The sequence below is a fragment of the Nerophis lumbriciformis genome, linkage group LG02 (genome assembly GCF_033978685.3).
Source record: "Nerophis lumbriciformis linkage group LG02, RoL_Nlum_v2.1, whole genome shotgun sequence".
Taxonomy (NCBI): domain Eukaryota; kingdom Metazoa; phylum Chordata; class Actinopteri; order Syngnathiformes; family Syngnathidae; genus Nerophis; species Nerophis lumbriciformis.
In genome coordinates, this window is record NC_084549.2 from 19551990 (window position 1) to 19569455 (window position 17466).

At 39.2% G+C, this 17466-nt stretch overlaps 1 protein-coding gene across 1 annotated transcript in view; it reads left to right on the plus strand.

Annotated features, from left to right (window-relative positions):
• mcph1 (microcephalin 1) overlaps positions 1 to 17466 on the plus strand; it is a 56092-nt gene that overhangs the window by 37991 nt on the left and 635 nt on the right. The window lies entirely within an intron of this gene.

Consider the following 17466-nt stretch of genomic DNA (forward strand, 5'->3'; position numbering starts at 1 on the left):
GTTGACAAGTTTTTTGGTACAGTAGTTATTACTTTGGCATGTTTTGACTGCCATCTGCAGTCTTCTTCAGATGAAGTATCTTTCTTCAAAAGACACGTCAAGGTAAAAACTCCATCTGCTATTACAAAAAAGATGCCCGGATATAAGAAACTGAACATACAATTTAATAACTTTTTCTGGCTTAATGACAAAGCAGTGGTACATTACAAAGACTTTGTGTTTCACCATTTGTTAATGAACCCCAGCACATTTTTGTACAGTATATTTCTCTACCTTTTTCCAAATGTTTGACTGTGAATATGTTATGTTTTTTTAAATGTGTTTTATATAATTATTAATCATTTGTGGTTGATAAATTAATGGAACTAATGGACATTGTACTGACATACTACAAGATCATTTTATTTCATTATATTTAGTTGCCAAAAATAGCTCCTTGTTGGCCTATAAAGACATGCATGTACCTGCATAACTTATAATCCTGAGTGTGAAAATAATTAGGAGCACAGATGTTTTAAAAATAATATGCAAGAAAAATAATCAGACAGCAAATGAGCTGATGACAATATTTATTTAAAAAATTTGCACCTTGTTTTTCTTTTATTGTGTTTTTAAAATTGGATCACACAACTTTACTTTTTACGTTCAAATTTTACCAAGGGAATCCTTTGGAAAAACAAACCAAGACAAATTTGCATTTTACCTCAATTGCATTGGTGATGTGGATGTTTTCTGTTTTCATTAAGTCTGCCTGTGGGCGCTGATATTGCCATGGGGAACACAGTGCAGGTGTGCAGTACAGGAAAGACACTGGAGGATGTTTTGTCCTTTCATGCAGGAATGTGCGACAGTCACATTCTCTCTGCTTTTGCTTCAGGAGCGCCATTCACCCTTGAGTACTCTTTTAAGAAAAGTAACTCATTTAGGTCAATTTGTCGTGCATCATGTTTTACACTTAAATGCATTTTTCCTCAAACAAAGCCCAACTAGATTGCATTCCTTCTTTAAACGGCATGATCAACAAATGGGTTGAAATGCACTGAATTGCAGGAAGTAGGCTGACGTAATATGGTACAGTGTAGGGGAAATGCTAAATATTTAAGGCACATTACAAGACAGGAAGCGCATGTCATCATTCCCCAAAACAGTGACGTTTCACTTGTTCGTGCCGAGTCACTCCACCAAATACAATTGTTTTATTTTTAAATATCCGAATATTAAATTTTTTGACCATTTTAAATGTCTTTAAGAGGTTCCACAGTAGAGTGTTAGTAAAAATCTAGCCTTAATGCTGGTATTTAGACAGTTTGAAAGTGCTACTTGGAGTACATAGTTTCATGTGTCTGTAGCTGCAATGCTAATAAGATTTATTCATTCATGAAATTTCACATTAGTGATCAATCTAAACTGTGACCAAACTGTGACCAAACTGTACAGTTTCTTATTCACTGTACATCTATAGTCCCCCAAACCTGTTTCGAGGGAACTGGGGGTAAAGTAGTCTTGCCAAAGTACAAAACGGCAGTGACTAAAATGGCGGAAGCTGGATTTGTACCAGGAACCCTAAAGTTTCAGGACAGCAGGTCTATCATCTGAGCCACGCCGACCCTGTGTTTCCCTACGCCTGTCTCCGACATAGAGTAGTGCTCCTCAAAACACTTTGTAGATGTATTAGATACAACAATGTAACATTAAGCAATGGTACAGGACACAACATGAGCAGAACTGTGTTATCTACAGTTCTAACATTACAGTCAACATCATGCAAAGTTAGCCTATTTCCTGAAGATAAATAAAATAAAGTGTAGTTCTTGTGTCTAGAACTGACTGCCACTTGGCAGAGCGCCAGGATTTTATTTAAGATGTGTAGCAAAGCCTGCAGTTTTACAAAGCGGTCCTCCATGATATGGTGGACATATACACAGGGTGGGCTCATCTACAGGGTAATTCGGGTTGATGGAATTTTAAAATATATTTATAATGTCATTAAGGGCCGAAAAATTCTCCGTCTTCTCTTAAAAGTGGAGCAAACAAGGAAGAGAAGTTTTTGTTACGTTTGGTGCTCACAAGCAGGCTCTAGGGACACACATTAGTGCTGGAACACCATTGGTCTAGTTTACACATTAGGGAGCCTTTACATTTTTTGCAAGTTATAATTTTCTTCTACACCACTGCAGCTTTATGCTTCTGCAGTGCCCTGTGTCGTAGAAGTAGAGTGCTTATGTTTACACGCATTCATGAACTGATTTATATGCACACCAGTTACTAAAATAAGGAAGTTGAATTTCCCCATAACAGAATACTTAGTCCATGTGTTTATCAGCCTGAGTCTTTTTTTGTTATACAGTATCAACCAACAGCCATTTTCACTTTTAAAACATCTTTCCAGTAAGGAAACTTGAGGGTTACTGGTACGAATCTAGTTTCCGCCATTTTAGCCACTGCCGTTGTGTACTTGGGCAAGACACTTCACCCACCTTGCGCTCAGTTTTCCCAAAACTGGTGTAAGGTACTGCAGAGTTTTCAAGTTCGATTCATTATGGCTCCATTTACACTGCACCCCAAATCTGATTTTTTTTTTGCACTCAAGTGACACATAACATTTTTGTAACAGGCTAAACGCTCCAAAGTGTTTCAAATCTGATCTTTTCGCATCAGAATCAGGCCACATCAGGAGGTAGTCCTAATCCGATTTGAATTTGATCTTTTTAAATGTGACTTCTGTCTATATGCAATGTATGTGACTTTTTCGTCAGCTTTGGGCAAGCTACGTCATTCGTGTGCGCGGGGAAAAATGCAGCTCCCCAGCGGAAGTAGATACTTCATCCCAACATCTGGTTTTGGTGAGCAAAGTCTATTTTTGACAGCCAAATTTTCGGTGCATCACAAGTCAATAGTGTGCAAATAATAGGCTATATGTAAAATATGAATATGTATTTTGATTCCAAAGAAATAGCGATTGTTGAAGGACCATAACTGACGCTGTGGCGTATTTGCTTGCATTTGAGTTGAAAAATAAAGCTAACGTTGATCCACGCTGATGTTCGTGCTTCCTCTAATTAACAGCCATAAAAAGATTATAACCAAATATATATTACACTATACATACAATCAAACATTCAAAATTCAAACATATTACTTAAATTTATTTTCATGTAAAAAACAATCATTTTAAAGTGTGGCGACCATATCTGTGGTGGCAACTTTTATTTTGTTTTGTAGTAGTATTAGCAGCGACTTCTTTGTTCATTTACGGAATCTGGTGAACTTTCTTTGTTTTCACTTTATCGAACTGTGCTTGCAAGTGACGTAGAGGCAGCATTGGGGCCTGTATGCGTTTTCACTGTAGTCTGATAAAGATCACATTTTGCTTGCTGTCTAAACAGTCAGCTGGAAAAAAAAAACAGATTTAGAAAAAATCAGATTCGGGCCACTGTAAACATCTATGAGACTGTTATAAAACGCAAACACTTTGATTACAAATTATCTGACTATCAATTGTACCTGACAAAAATTACATTGTGCATTGTGGGTGAACTTTTTTTACAGTAGGTGTCGCAGGGTGCTATCAACAGAAGACATGAACAGTTTAAGACTGTTAGAGGACCCATCATACTGTTATGCTTGCAGAAACATTTTCACTTAAAGTGGAACTGCGCTTTTTTCTTTTTCTTTTTTTTAATCATTCAAAATCCGTATGTGAGACAAGAACTCACATGTTTTGCTCTTTTTTTTGTGCAGTCTACATTTTAAATTGCGGCTAGTGCTAGACAACAATGTATCTAATAAGAGTCATCTATTCCGCCTATAAAGCCCAACAAAAAATGTCCAAAAACAGCCAACAATACTTAATTTACATGCTGTGACCTGCATATTAAGTATTAGCGACATTGTTATTATAAGAGCTTATGCAGAGGAACTACTTTTAGTAACACGGCGTCTTGATCACAGAGGTATCGTAGCTAATGCAGCTGTTGACCTCCTAAACCGATAAGATGATAAAAGTTTGTGCTAGATTATAAATCATGCCTCACACTTGTAAGGTAGAAAGTTGTGGCCATAAGACAAAAAGTAGGTCAGCTTTAATATTCAACTTAGATCCAGGTACACGGAAAGATGCTTGTTTGCTCCTGGCATATCCATTTCCTCATATCTGAGGAAATGGCGTCTCAAGCTCAGCATGGATAAGACAACATCTTCAATGTTCCACCTCAACAACATGGAAGCAGCCCGTGAGATAAACATCATGGTGGATAATGCCCGGTTACAGTCCCAACCTGTTCCCACGTACCTCAGTGTGAAGCTTGACAGAACACTGACATTCAAACAACACCTGCACAGTGCCAAGGCAAAGACAAGTGCCCGTGCCGCCCTAATACGGCGGCTAGCCGGCACCACATGGGGAGCCACGACAAAGACACTGCACATGTCCACGTTGGCCCTGGTGTTCTCAGCCGCCGAGTACTGTGCCCCGGTTTGGTGCCGTAGCGCCCATGTAAAGAAGTTGGATGTCGCCCTCAACAGCGCCCTGCGGACTGTCTCCGGGTGCCTGCGAGGGACCTCAGTAAACCAACTGCCCATCCTCGCTGGCATCGCCCCGGCAAACATCAGACGAGAAGCAGCCACGCTGGCCCTCTCCCGAAAGGCACAGACCAGCGAATCCCACCTCCTCCATAAGATCGTCACGGAAACACCACGACGCGTGCGCCTAAAGTCAAGGCGCCCCTTTGCCATGCAAGCCCACGAGCTGCTCAGCACAACATCAGCTGATACTTCCAAGGCCACCTGGGTCAAGACGAGATGGACAGAACAGTGGAAGTTAGCAGAACCATCTAGGCTGCACCACTACATCGACGACCCCACAGACGTCTCCGGCCAGGAACTGCCCCGGAAGCAGTGGACAACTCTCAACTGCTTGAGGACCGGCGTCGGACGCTACAGAGCAGCGATGAAGAGGTGGGGACTTGCGGAAGATGCCTCCTGTGAGTGTGGGGACCCAGTCCAGACAGTACAGCATATAGTAACGAGTTGCCCCAAACACCGGCCACCAAATGGCGAACAAGGTCTGATTGACCTGGACGATGACACGCCTCAACAGAGCTGAAAATCTAGACACACGACGCATTGGTTATTTTAGGAGTGTGGATTATGATGAAGTTATGATCCAACCAGGGGGGAAAATACTTAATTTGAAAAATATAAAAATCTCATCAGCCTGCATTCTTAGTGAGAGCGGACATCGTACAGTAAGGGATTGTTTTATTATGTTCGTAGTTTGTATTTGTTGTTTAGCACTTAGCACTACTGTTACATGATGCTTAGTGTTTCAATATTGCATGATCTGATTAGCACCCAGTTTCTAAAACTTGTAGCTTATCCTATCAGGCTCAAAAAGATAAGGTTCTGGATCATCATTTGTCCCAAAGTAGTTGTCACTGGATCTCAAAGTCTGCCATGATTAGTTGTTGTTTAATAAAATAGCGAACGTTGCAATGCGCTTTGTGAATTCAATGTGCGCCTGCAAAACTGCTCTGGAAATGTTTAAAATGACCAAAATATGTAAATATTACATGTTTTTGTGAATGTTGTGGTTACTACATTACACACATATCCATGCCATGTCTATAAAACGTTATTAGAGATATTTGGAGGTTTTTAGAGGACTTTATAGGCGGAATAGTTTGCATCCCCGTTACCTGCATTGTTAGCTGACTTTTGCTAGCGTTTATTTACGATTTATAATTCATAAAAAAGATAAATACATGTTATTTGCTCACATAAAGATTGTAAATGACAGGCAAAAAGTCTCAATCAACTGAACATGAACACATTGTTTTTGATGACTGGTTTAACAAACACCATTCAACCAAGTGCCAAGTTTCCACAAAAATCACAAACATGTTATTCCTAGTGTAATAGTAACATTACCGGGACGTGTTTATGTTTTGTTTGAACAGTTTTATTATGTTCAACGTCTTCCTATTATAAGCCAGGCACCGAAGACCATTTAGTCACACAATAGGACAGTCAGTTGTTCCCCTAAAAGTGCACAATGTGGGTTCATGTTAATCTGACCCTGTCCCTGAACTCCCCTGGTCTATCCCTGATTACTTGGTGTAAAATAAAACCGATGTGAACATTTACAAAAGGCTAAAAGCCTCAATGCTCGTTTCCTGGCATTCAACTCGGAATAGGCAGATTGTCCTATTCAGTTTAGTACGTGACCCCTGCTGGATACAAAACAGCCCTGTGGACAGCTTCGAGCTTCACTCACCAATTCCAAGAATGCTTCTTTGAAATCATTGTCAGTCTGTTAACAAGACTCAAATGACATTTCAAACTGTTTACGCCTACCTGTGCTGTTTTATGTTTTTGTTTGTCTGTAAATAAGTTATTTAAACAGGGTTTTGAAAACTTTCCAAAAGCGGCAGCAACAGTCACCTACATTGGAGTCAGTAGTGCAAAACTCATTTTGAAACATAATGTACCGGTAATCATTGGTTTAAAAAAAAAAAAAAAAAAAAAAGTAATTTCAAACTTTTTTTTACAAGTTTACCAAAACAAAGTGACCACTGTATAATAGGACTAAAAACTGTTTTTTAAAAAACTGTTTGGAGACTAGTGTTAATAAAATTACTTTTAAAGGGGTCCTATTATGCAAAACCAACTTTCCTTACCTTTTGGTACATGTTTTTGTGTAGTTGGGATTCCCATAAGTCCCACAAATTTGAAATCAAATAATGGAGATATGGCAGAGATATTGATAATACAGTTTTGCCTTCCTTCATATTTGCTCCAAATGGGCTGTTTGGAATTTGAGACTTAAGTGAAGTGAATTATATTTACCGGTATATAGCACTTTTCTCTAGAGACTCCGCGATTTACTTTGTGAAACCCCTTATCTATATCTAAGTTACAAACCCCGTTTCCATATGAGTTGGGAAATTGTGTCATATGTAAATATAAACGGAATACAATGATTTGCAAATCCTTTTCAACCCATATTCAATTGAATGCACTACAAAGACAAGATATTTGATGTTCAAACTCATAAACTTTATTTTTTTTTGCAAATAATAATTAACTTAGAATTTCATGTCTGCAACATGTGACAAAGTAGTTGGGAAAGGGCATGTTCACCAATGTGTTACATGACCTTTCCTTTTAACAACACTCAGTAAACGTTTGGGAACTGAGGAGACACATTTTTTAAGCTTCTCAGGTGGAATTCTTTCCCATTCTTGCTTGATGTACAGCTTAAGTTGTTCAACAGTCCGGGGGTCTCCGTTGTGCTATTTTAGACTTCATAATGCGCCACACATTTTCAATGGGAGACAGGTCTGGACTACAGGCAGGCCAGTCTAGTACCCGCACTCTTTTACTATGAAGCCACGTTGATGTAACTCGTGGCTTGGCATTGTCTTGCTGAAATAAGCAGGGGCGTCCATGGTAACATTGCTTGGATGGCAACATATGTTGCTCCAAAACCTGTATGTACCTTTCAGCATTAATGGTGCCTTCACAGATGTGTAAGTTACCCATGTCTTGGGCACTAATACACCCCCATACCATCACAGATGCTGACTTTTCAACTTTGCGCCTAGAACAATCCGGATGGTTCTTTTCCTCTTTGGTCCGGAGGACTCAACGTCCACAGTTTCCAAAAACAATTTGAAATGTGGACTCGTCAGACCACAGAACACTTTTCCACTTTGTATCAGTCCATCTTAGATGAGCTCAGGCCCAGCGAAGCCGACGGCGTTTCTGGGTGTTGTTGATAAACGGTTTTCGCCTTGCATAGTAGAGCTTTAACTTGCACGTAGTTACTGACAGTGTGTTTCTGAAGTGTTCCTGAGCCCATGTGGTGATATCCTTTACACACTGATGTCGCTCTTTGATGCTGTACAGCCTGAGGGATCGAAGGTCATGGGCTTAGCTGCTTACGTGCAGTGATTTCTCCAGATTCTCTGAACCCTTTGATGATATTACGGACTGTAGATGGTGAAATCCCTAAATTCCTTGCAATAGCTGGTTGAGAAAGGTTTTTCTTAAACTGTAAAACAATTTGCTCACGCATTTGTTGACAAAGTGGTGACCCTCGCCCCATCCTTGTTTGTGAATGACTGAGCATTTCATGGAATCTACTTTTATACCCAATCATGGCACCCACCTGTTCCTAATTTGCCTGTTCACCTGTGGGATGTTCCAAATAAGTGTTTGATGAGCATTCCTCAGCTTTATCAGTATTTATTGCCACCTTTCCCAACTTCTTTGTCACGTGTTGCTGGCATCAAATTCTAAAGTTAATGATTATTTGCAACAACAAAAAAATGTTTATCAGTTTGAACATCAAATATGTTGTCTTTGTAGCATATTCAACTGAATATGGGTTGAAAATGATTTGCAAATCATTGTATTCAGTTTATATTTCCATCTAACACAATTTCCCAACTCATATGGAAACGGGGTTTGTACATTTAAACCAGTGTGGGTGGCACTTAGAGCAGGTGGATAAAGTGTCTTGCCCGAGGATGCAACAGCAGTGACTAGGATGGCGGAAGCGGGGATCGAACCTAGAACCCTCAAGTTGCTGGCACGGCCGCTCTACCAACCGAGCCACACCGCCTTTAGTGACATAATTTGCCTGGGTTACGTCAGCGTATATCTCGATATATGGTAGAGGTTTGTTTACCGAAAGAGCTTCTGCTCAAGTCGAGTTGTACTCAATAAGTCCCCTCTTTTTCTCTAACCTCTGTGGGGCAGACCGGTTCATACATGCAGATGCATGCTAGAATCCCCCACTGTTACCATTTCTCATAAAAAGTAGCATATAGTTTTAACTTATCTGTTAGTTGACTCAATATGGAAGCAATGAAAACTACAACATGGCTGATAGGGTGGAGCCGCAGTCAAAGGTGGTTAGGGTTGGAGGAAGGCTTCAGCACGTAGATAAGACACAATCTCTGCAAAATGTTCACCAAAACCGAACCATTACATGTTATTTACACCACAACGAATTGTTTTAAATGTATGTTAAAAGAAATCATAATTCGACCCATTTAATAATTAAATAGTTATACCGGTAGTTACTTTCCCCAAAAAGTGATTGAAATAGTAACAGAATGACTTCCTAATACAAAACCCAAAACCAGTGAAGTTGGCACATTGTGTAATTCGTAAATAAAAACAGAATACAATGATTTGCAAATCCTTTATTAACTTCTATTCAATTGAATAGACTGCAAAGACAACATATTTAATGTTTGAAGTGAGAAACTAAATTTTTTTTGCAAATCATTAACTTAGAATTTAATGGCAGCAACACATTGCAAAAAAGTTGGCACAGGGGCATTTTTACCACTGTGTTACATGGCCTTTCCTTTTGACATCACTGAGGAGACCAGTTTTTTAAGCTTTTCAGGTGGAATTATTTCCCATTCTTGCTTGATGTACAGCTTAAGTTGTTCAACAGTCCGGGGTCTCCGTTGTGGTATTTTAGGCTTGATATTGTGCCACACATTTTCAATGGGAGACAGGTCTGGACTACAGGCAGGCCAGTACCCGCACTCTTTTACTATGAAGCCACGCTGTTGTAATACGTGGCTTGGCATTGTCTTGCTGAAATAAGCAGGGGCGTCCATGGTAACGTTGCTTGGATGGCAACATATGTTGCTCCAAAACCTGTATGTACCTTTCAGCATTAATGGCGCCTTCACAGATGTGTAAGTTACCCATGTCTTGGGCACTAATACACCCCCATACCATCACAGATGCTGGCTTTTCAACTTTGCGCCTATAACAATACGGATGGTTCTTTTCCTCTTTGTTCCAGAGGACACGACGTCCACAGTTTCCAAAAACAATTTGAAATGTGGACTCGTCAGACCACAGAACACTTTTCCACTTTGCATCAGTCCATCTTACATGAACTCGAGCCCAGCAAAGCCAAGTGCGTTTCAGGGTGTTGTTGATAAATGGCTTCCGCTTTGCATAGTAGACTTTTAACTTGCACTTACAGATGTAGCGACAAATTGTAGTTACTGACAGTGGTTTTCTGAAGTGTTCCTGAGCCCATGTGGTGATATCCTTTACACAATTGATTGATTGATTGGCATATTTTTATTTCAAATATGCATAAAAACAAGAGCAAGCCTGATCCAATACAGTGCTATATTCTTAACAGTCATTATAACAAAATGAAAACAATGGAGAATAAAAAACAAAAACAAATGAGCATTGGACTTTCTTTTTTTTCTTCTTCTTCTTTTTTTTTTTTTTACATATTTGAAAAGGAGTGGGAAGAAGTTTACACTTATTTATCCCACCCCTTTTCTTTAAAGCATAAATTACTCTGAGCTAGAACTACCTGTTCACTCAACGTACAAACTTAGTGAACTTGTATACATAAATTATAGATGTATACACATATGCACACTACACACATACATAGCCACACTATTACCACTAGTGATCATGGAAATGGTATCATAAAGTTAAAAGAAGTTAAAGTACCAATGATTGTCACACACACACTAGGTGTGGCGAGATTATTCTCTGCATTTGACCCATCACCCTTGATCACCCCCTGGGAGGTGAGGGGAGCAGTGGGCAGCAGCGGTGGCCGCGCCCGGGAATCATTTTGGTGATTTAACCCCCAATTCCAACCCTTGATGCTGAGTGCCAAGCAGGGAGGTAATGGGTCCCATTTTTATAGTCTTTGGTATGACTCGGCCGGGGTTTGAACTCACAACCTACCGATCTCAGGGCGGACACTCTAACCACTAGGCCACTGAGTAGGTAAATGCCACCACAGCAACACCACTGCCTCAATAGGCAGCCCCACACTCTTCTGTAACATAAACAACCCAAAATATCAAAGCCCTTCTTCATCTCTGTACCTCTGGAATACAATGATGTCACTTTTTGATGCAGTACCTCCTCCTCCTTACCTAACACACTCCGGTAACTTGGGACACTCTGAACTGTTTGTTACAGCAGTAATGCTACTTTTTATAGCAACGCTTTTGCCCCACACTTGACAAATTACGGTTGTCTATTCGACATCTTACCACTTGAAGCCAAACCACCGCCAGACGATGGTTTTTCTTGGGAATTAATTTTTCCTTCATTTGTTACCAGATTCGCACCTTCTTTATCTCATATTACCGCTAGCATCACAGCTAACATTAGCCATGCTGCTATCTCTCTGCTCGGGGAGGGCGTATACGTATGTGACGTATGACGTGACAGTATGTGACGTGTGTAGAAGCTGCGCTTGCTGTCTGTGAGAAGGAGAGACAGGAAAGAGCGAGTAGAGCATGTAGTTTAATGCCCGCAGCTAAAAGCAACTGCGTGAGAACGTATACTCGATATCACGATATAGTAATTTTCTATATCGCACAGAGACAACCCCGCGATATATCGCCCAGCCCTACCTGTCGCCATCACGTCTCCACCTCGTCGCTGCCACCACAGCCTGGGGGGCATTAGAGTACAGACTGCTGTGAAGTAGGCCGGCTTCATCGCGTGAAGAAGCCTACAATTTTTGGTTGTTTTCCGCTCCATTTGCTGAATGGCGATATGATTGAATTATTTATTTCAAACCTGCACAGTACAACAACACACACTTTTTTTTTAAAACATTTTGGCAGGGACATTTATGCAAGGCTTGAAAAGGGGTTGGATGAAGCACATGCTTATAATATCCCAACCCCTCTCACTCATTCCACATTTAACATAAACAATATAATACAAGAACAATACTATACAAACAAAAACAAGAAAAACTCCTGTACACTAACAATACAATAGTACCACTATTACTATAAAACAAGACAAGACGAGACAAAACACACACACACACAGACACATACACACACACACAGGCCCAAACACTCTCTGACCATACACCTCTCTCCCATCGCTCTGTGCTGAGGGCATCACTCTCTTTCCTCCTCGTACTTCTTCAGTACTTCTTTTTTAAACAGTCTTTTAAATGTAATCATGTTAGAACAGGTTTTTAACTCGTCCCCTAAGTTGTTCCACAGACTGACTCCACGCACTGAAATGCACATTGATTTTAAAGTTGTTCTAAATGTAGGAAAATATAATTTGTTGTTTCCTCTTAGACTGTAACTATGGTGAGCTTCTCTATCCTGGAATAGGTTTTGTATATTGGATGGTAGAGAGTTTTGGGATGCCCTAAACATCATTTGAGCAGTTTTAAAATTGATCACATCGTGCAGTTTAAGTTGCTTTAACTCCATGAATAGTGGATTTGAATGATGTAAGTAGTGAACATTGGACACAATCCTAATGGCCTTTTTCTGCAGAGTGACTAAAGGCTGTAGATGAGATTTATAACAATTTCCCCAGACTTCAACACAATAGTTTAGATATGACATAATAAATGAATGATACAATAAAAGCAGAGCATTGGTGTTCAATAAATGACATGATCTCCTCATCATTCCAACACATTTAGCAACTTTTGTCCTCAGGTAATTTATATGAGGCTTCCATGATATATTTTCATCTATTACCACTCCTAAGAATGAATTTTGTTGAACATATTCTATTGGTGTATCATCAATAACAATCCTGATGGGTATTTCACTTTTGCGATTGCTAAAGAGCATGATTTTGGTCTTCTTTAAATTCAGAGACAATTTGTTGGTATTAAACCAAGTTTTTAACTTGATCATCTCCTCAGTTACAGAGGCCAGAAGTTGCTTTACGTCGTCACCTGCACATGTAATGGTTGTGTCGTCAGCAAAGAGGATGAACTTCAGCAGTGTTGATACTTTACATATTTCATTGATATACATTATAAATAGTGTGGGTCCCAGTATCGACCCCTGGGGGACTCCACAGGTTATGTTCATGAGTGTAGATTGATGTTGGTCGATCTGAACAATCTGCTGTCTCTCATTCAAGTAGCTCTTCAGCCATTTCCCTGCCACTCCCCTTATGCCATAGTTTTCCAGTTTGTTTACCAAAATCTGGTGGTCAATGGTATCGAAAGCCTTTTGCAGGTCAATAAAAATTCCTAAAACAAATTTGTTTTTCTCGATACCATTAGTAATGTTCTCTATTAGATCACTTATAGCTAATGAAGTTGACCTATTTTGTCGGAACCCATATTGACAATCAGATAATAATGTGTGTTTTTCAATGAAGCCACGAAGTCTATTATCAAATAATTTTTCCAATATTTTTGACAACTGTGGCAGAAGGGAGACGGGCCGGTAATTTGTGAAGTGGTGTTTGTCTCCAGATTTGAAGATGGGGATGACTTTTGAGAGTTTCATTTGTGAAGGAAATTGTCCAAGTTGAAAAGATAAATTGCAGATGTATGTGAATGGTTTGATGATTTCTTCCGCTACATTCCGGACCGTCCTCATGTCGAGGTCATAAATGTCACGTGATGTTTTGTTCTTGCTTTTCTGAATAATCTCTAAAACTTCCTTTTCGACAGTCGGAGTAAGGAACATCGAGTAAGGATTTTTTCCAATAAGTTCCATGGGCTGTTCATCATTAATTGGGATTTTTTTTGCCAGCACAGGCCCAACTTTAACAAAAAACTTATTGAAGCCGTCAGCAATCATCTTCTTGTCACTTATGATTTGGTCGTTCTCAACAAAAAACTCTGGATAACAAGGACTGTTTGAACCATGCCCAATAATTGTATTTAATACCTTCCAAATTCCCTTTATATCATTTTTCTTTTGGATTAATAGTTTGGTGGTGTATTCTTTTCTGCTTGCTCTTAATATGCTGGTTAATTTATTTTTATATGTTTTGTACTTTTGTTCTGTTTCTATGGTTTGATGCCTAAAAAAAGTCCTATATAAATAATTTTTCTTTTTGCAAGCGTTCACAAGCCCTTTAGTTATCCATGGAGCTTTTGTGGAGTTAGTTATAGTGCATTTTTTGATGGGGCAGTGTGTATCATAAAGTGAGAAAAAAATGTCATGAAATAAATTATAAGCTGCATTTATATCTGACGTTTGAAAAACAGAATCCCAGTTGTGTTTCGCTAAATCATTCTTTAGTGCTGTTAATGATCTTTCTGTTGTGGCCCTACGATAATATTCACTATTTATAGGTTTGGATGTTTTGGAGTTAATATTGTACACCATGAACACTGGTAAATGATCACTGACGTCACTCACTAACAAGCCTCCAGTTACAGTCTGATCTACAATGTTACAGAATATGTTGTCAATAAGTGTGGTGCTGTGTGTTGTGATTCTAATGGGTCGTGTGATCAGTGGGAATAAGCCCATGGAGAACATGGTGTCAATAAATTTTGCAGTGTGTTTGTGTTTATTAGGATTCAAAAGGTTGATATTAAAGTCACCACATACTATATATTTTTTGTTTCTCTTAAATAATTTTTCCATCCATTCATTAAATATTTTTAAGTCGGATCCTGGTGTTCTATAAATGCAGCTTACAATAATGTGTTTCCTATTTGAAAATTATAATTCCACAGTGACGCATTCGAAGAGTTCCTCAACAGTTAAACACATATCATTTACAATACTACAGCTGATATTTTTGTCCACATAGAGAGCCACGCCTCCTCCTCTCTTATTTTTACGGTTGGTGCAAAACATTTCATACCCATTTAATTCAAACTCATTACTTGTATTCACATTCATCCATGTCTCTGAAATACCTATAATATTAAATGGAGATTTGAACTGATTCAAATAGTCCTGGATATCATCAAAATGAGAGTATAGACTCCTGCTATTAAAATGTACTAGAGATATGTTGTTATCTTGCATAAATGTTTTATCAAATGTGACGTCAGTATAATATAAACAATCATTGTTGGTGTTTTGAGGAGCATTTCTATCTGGATCCATTTCGCTCATAAATCTTTGTGATTTATAGTTGATGTGGTCTGAGAAACTGATCGATTCCAAATTGTGGGAGTTGATCAAATCTTCATTCTCCTCTATTTCAGAGGAGAATTCACTATCAGAACTATCCATATAAAGTTATTTCAGAAACATGAAAGGAAGAAGAGGGTGTGTGATCATGGTCAGATAAATCATGCCTCTGTTCATGAAACATGAACAAGAGAAGAGGGCATATGGTCAAGGACTGTGGGCCACAGACACACAACACAAACATGCACACAACTGGACCATTCAAGCAAACACATAAACAATCTCTCATCCAGACACACACAAACATACACTCGTACACTGCAGGCAATAAAATAAACATGGAAAACAAAACAAAACAAAAAGCTCCCCCCAAGAGCTACTAAATATCCAATTGCAAAAGTAAAAAACTAAAGAAGTAATATTAACAAAAATATACACACATACATACACATACACATACATATATACATACATACATACATATATACATATATATACACATGCATATCATACATGCATGAGGTGTGGTAAGTATCACATATTTAATATGGAACAACTTCAAAATGCAAAAATAGTTTCCTAAATGATTCCCATTCATCACACCATTTGCATAGTTAGGTTCGGATATCAAATAGAAACAAATAAAAATAAAACTCTTATACATCTTCTGTGTACAAAATAATATTGTGGTTTAGTGAAAAACAGAAAAAAGAAAAACAGTCACGTGGCAACATGACGCGTCAACAACCCAGGAAGTAAACAGATCCATGCCTGTCTCCAGCACAGAAGCACTACGATGAAAAAGTCTCATTGTAGAAAAATCAAACCAAAATAGTCTTACCAAGTGTCGTATGTCCATGTCTCTGTGTGGGTACCCCAAGTTCAGTGGAGTTTACGAGGCTGCAGAGATGAACTTTTCAGCCTCTGCTGGATTGTCAAAAAGTGTTGTTGGGAGCCTTTGGAGAGTTTGATAGTTGCTGGATAGATGAGAAAGGCTTCAAAACCAGCTTTTCGAGCGCTGTACATTGTGGAGTAGCAGGGTCGTCTCAGCTTGGCCGTCGCGTCACTGTAGTCCGGGGCAAAGCGAACGGAGTTACCGGAGAGCTGAAGAGGAACTTTCCTAGCCTCCTTCAGGATGCGGTCCCTATCCGTGTACCGCAGACACTTAACAATCATCGCCCTGGGACGATATATATCTCGATATTTTTCCGTAAAGTAAGAACAAAGCAGTACTAGTTACTTGAGATACTAAGTATGTCATTATTATGACTTAGTAAATCAATATTTTGACTTAGTAATTTACTAAGTCAAAATAATGACAAAATATTGGCGTAGTAAGTCAAAATAATGACTTACTAAGTCAAATTAATGACTTACTGTAAGTAAGCGTTTGAAAAAAAGACTTAAAAGTGGGGCCACATGCTGACATGTTCAACTCATCATGCTTAACTTATTACAGCCTGTAGTTGATTTTTATTATGTAAATGTTATATTTTTATCAACATGTGATAGCAGGGACCCTGCCTTTCAAAACTAGGCTGCTACATTACTAATGATTTATGTAACTACAGCTGAAAAACTACAGCTGAAAAAATAGTACAATAGCAATAGGAGAGACTATTCATCCCTGAACACCATGGAGTTCATGTAGGCTTTATGATGCAGTTACATTATTATATCAACTGTCAGAGACAGCTTCAGGAAACTCTTCATTTAACATAATGTCGTTTTTTGCTGCTTCAACACAGCTCAATAAACACAGAAAAAGGTAAAGTGAAATAACTTAGTTAACTGAAGGTCAATAATGATTGTCTTTCTCAGACAGACAGGGCTTTGCTGTCCGTAATACACGCACACACACCGCAAAATTAGCTAGCGTTACGCTAAAAGCTAATTAGCCTTCACCTCAAGGACTGCGAGCGAGCTGAGCTGCCGCTTATGTTTCTAGAATGTCAACGGGCTCATAGTGATGTTACCAGTAGTTGACTGGGAGGTGTTTATTATAATTTGGGGAGAGTCCGCTGCCTTATGCTTACCTGCTAAACACCTTACTGCTCACCCCACCACAGGAGCACTGACTCCATGCGCTCTGAATACGCACTGCTGATTGGCTGTTACATGCGCTCTGAATACGCACTGCTGATTGGCTGTTACATGCGCTCTGAATACGCACTGCTGATTGGCTGTTACCGCTCTGCTTGTAACCAATCAGATGGTTCTGTGGGTGCGACAATACTGGGCGCTGCAGAGACGTACTGATAGAGGCAGAAGCAGAACTAAGCGGAGCAGATTGTTAAGACTTTAGTTTAGGCGGTCTTTGTTGTTAAGGCGACTGCCTTAACAACAAAGCGCTGCGGGATCCCTGTTCTTAACTTCTGAGGTGGTAATTAGATTATTACTAGAAAACAATAGCAGCAATAGTAACACTGTTATTTCGTGCACTATTTAAGACACAAGAGAAATAAAATAAAGAGGACTGTGGAGGGAAGTCTGGGCTTCTCTACTAAGGCTGCTGCCCCCGCGACCCGACTTCGGATAAACTGAAGAAAATGGATGGATGGAT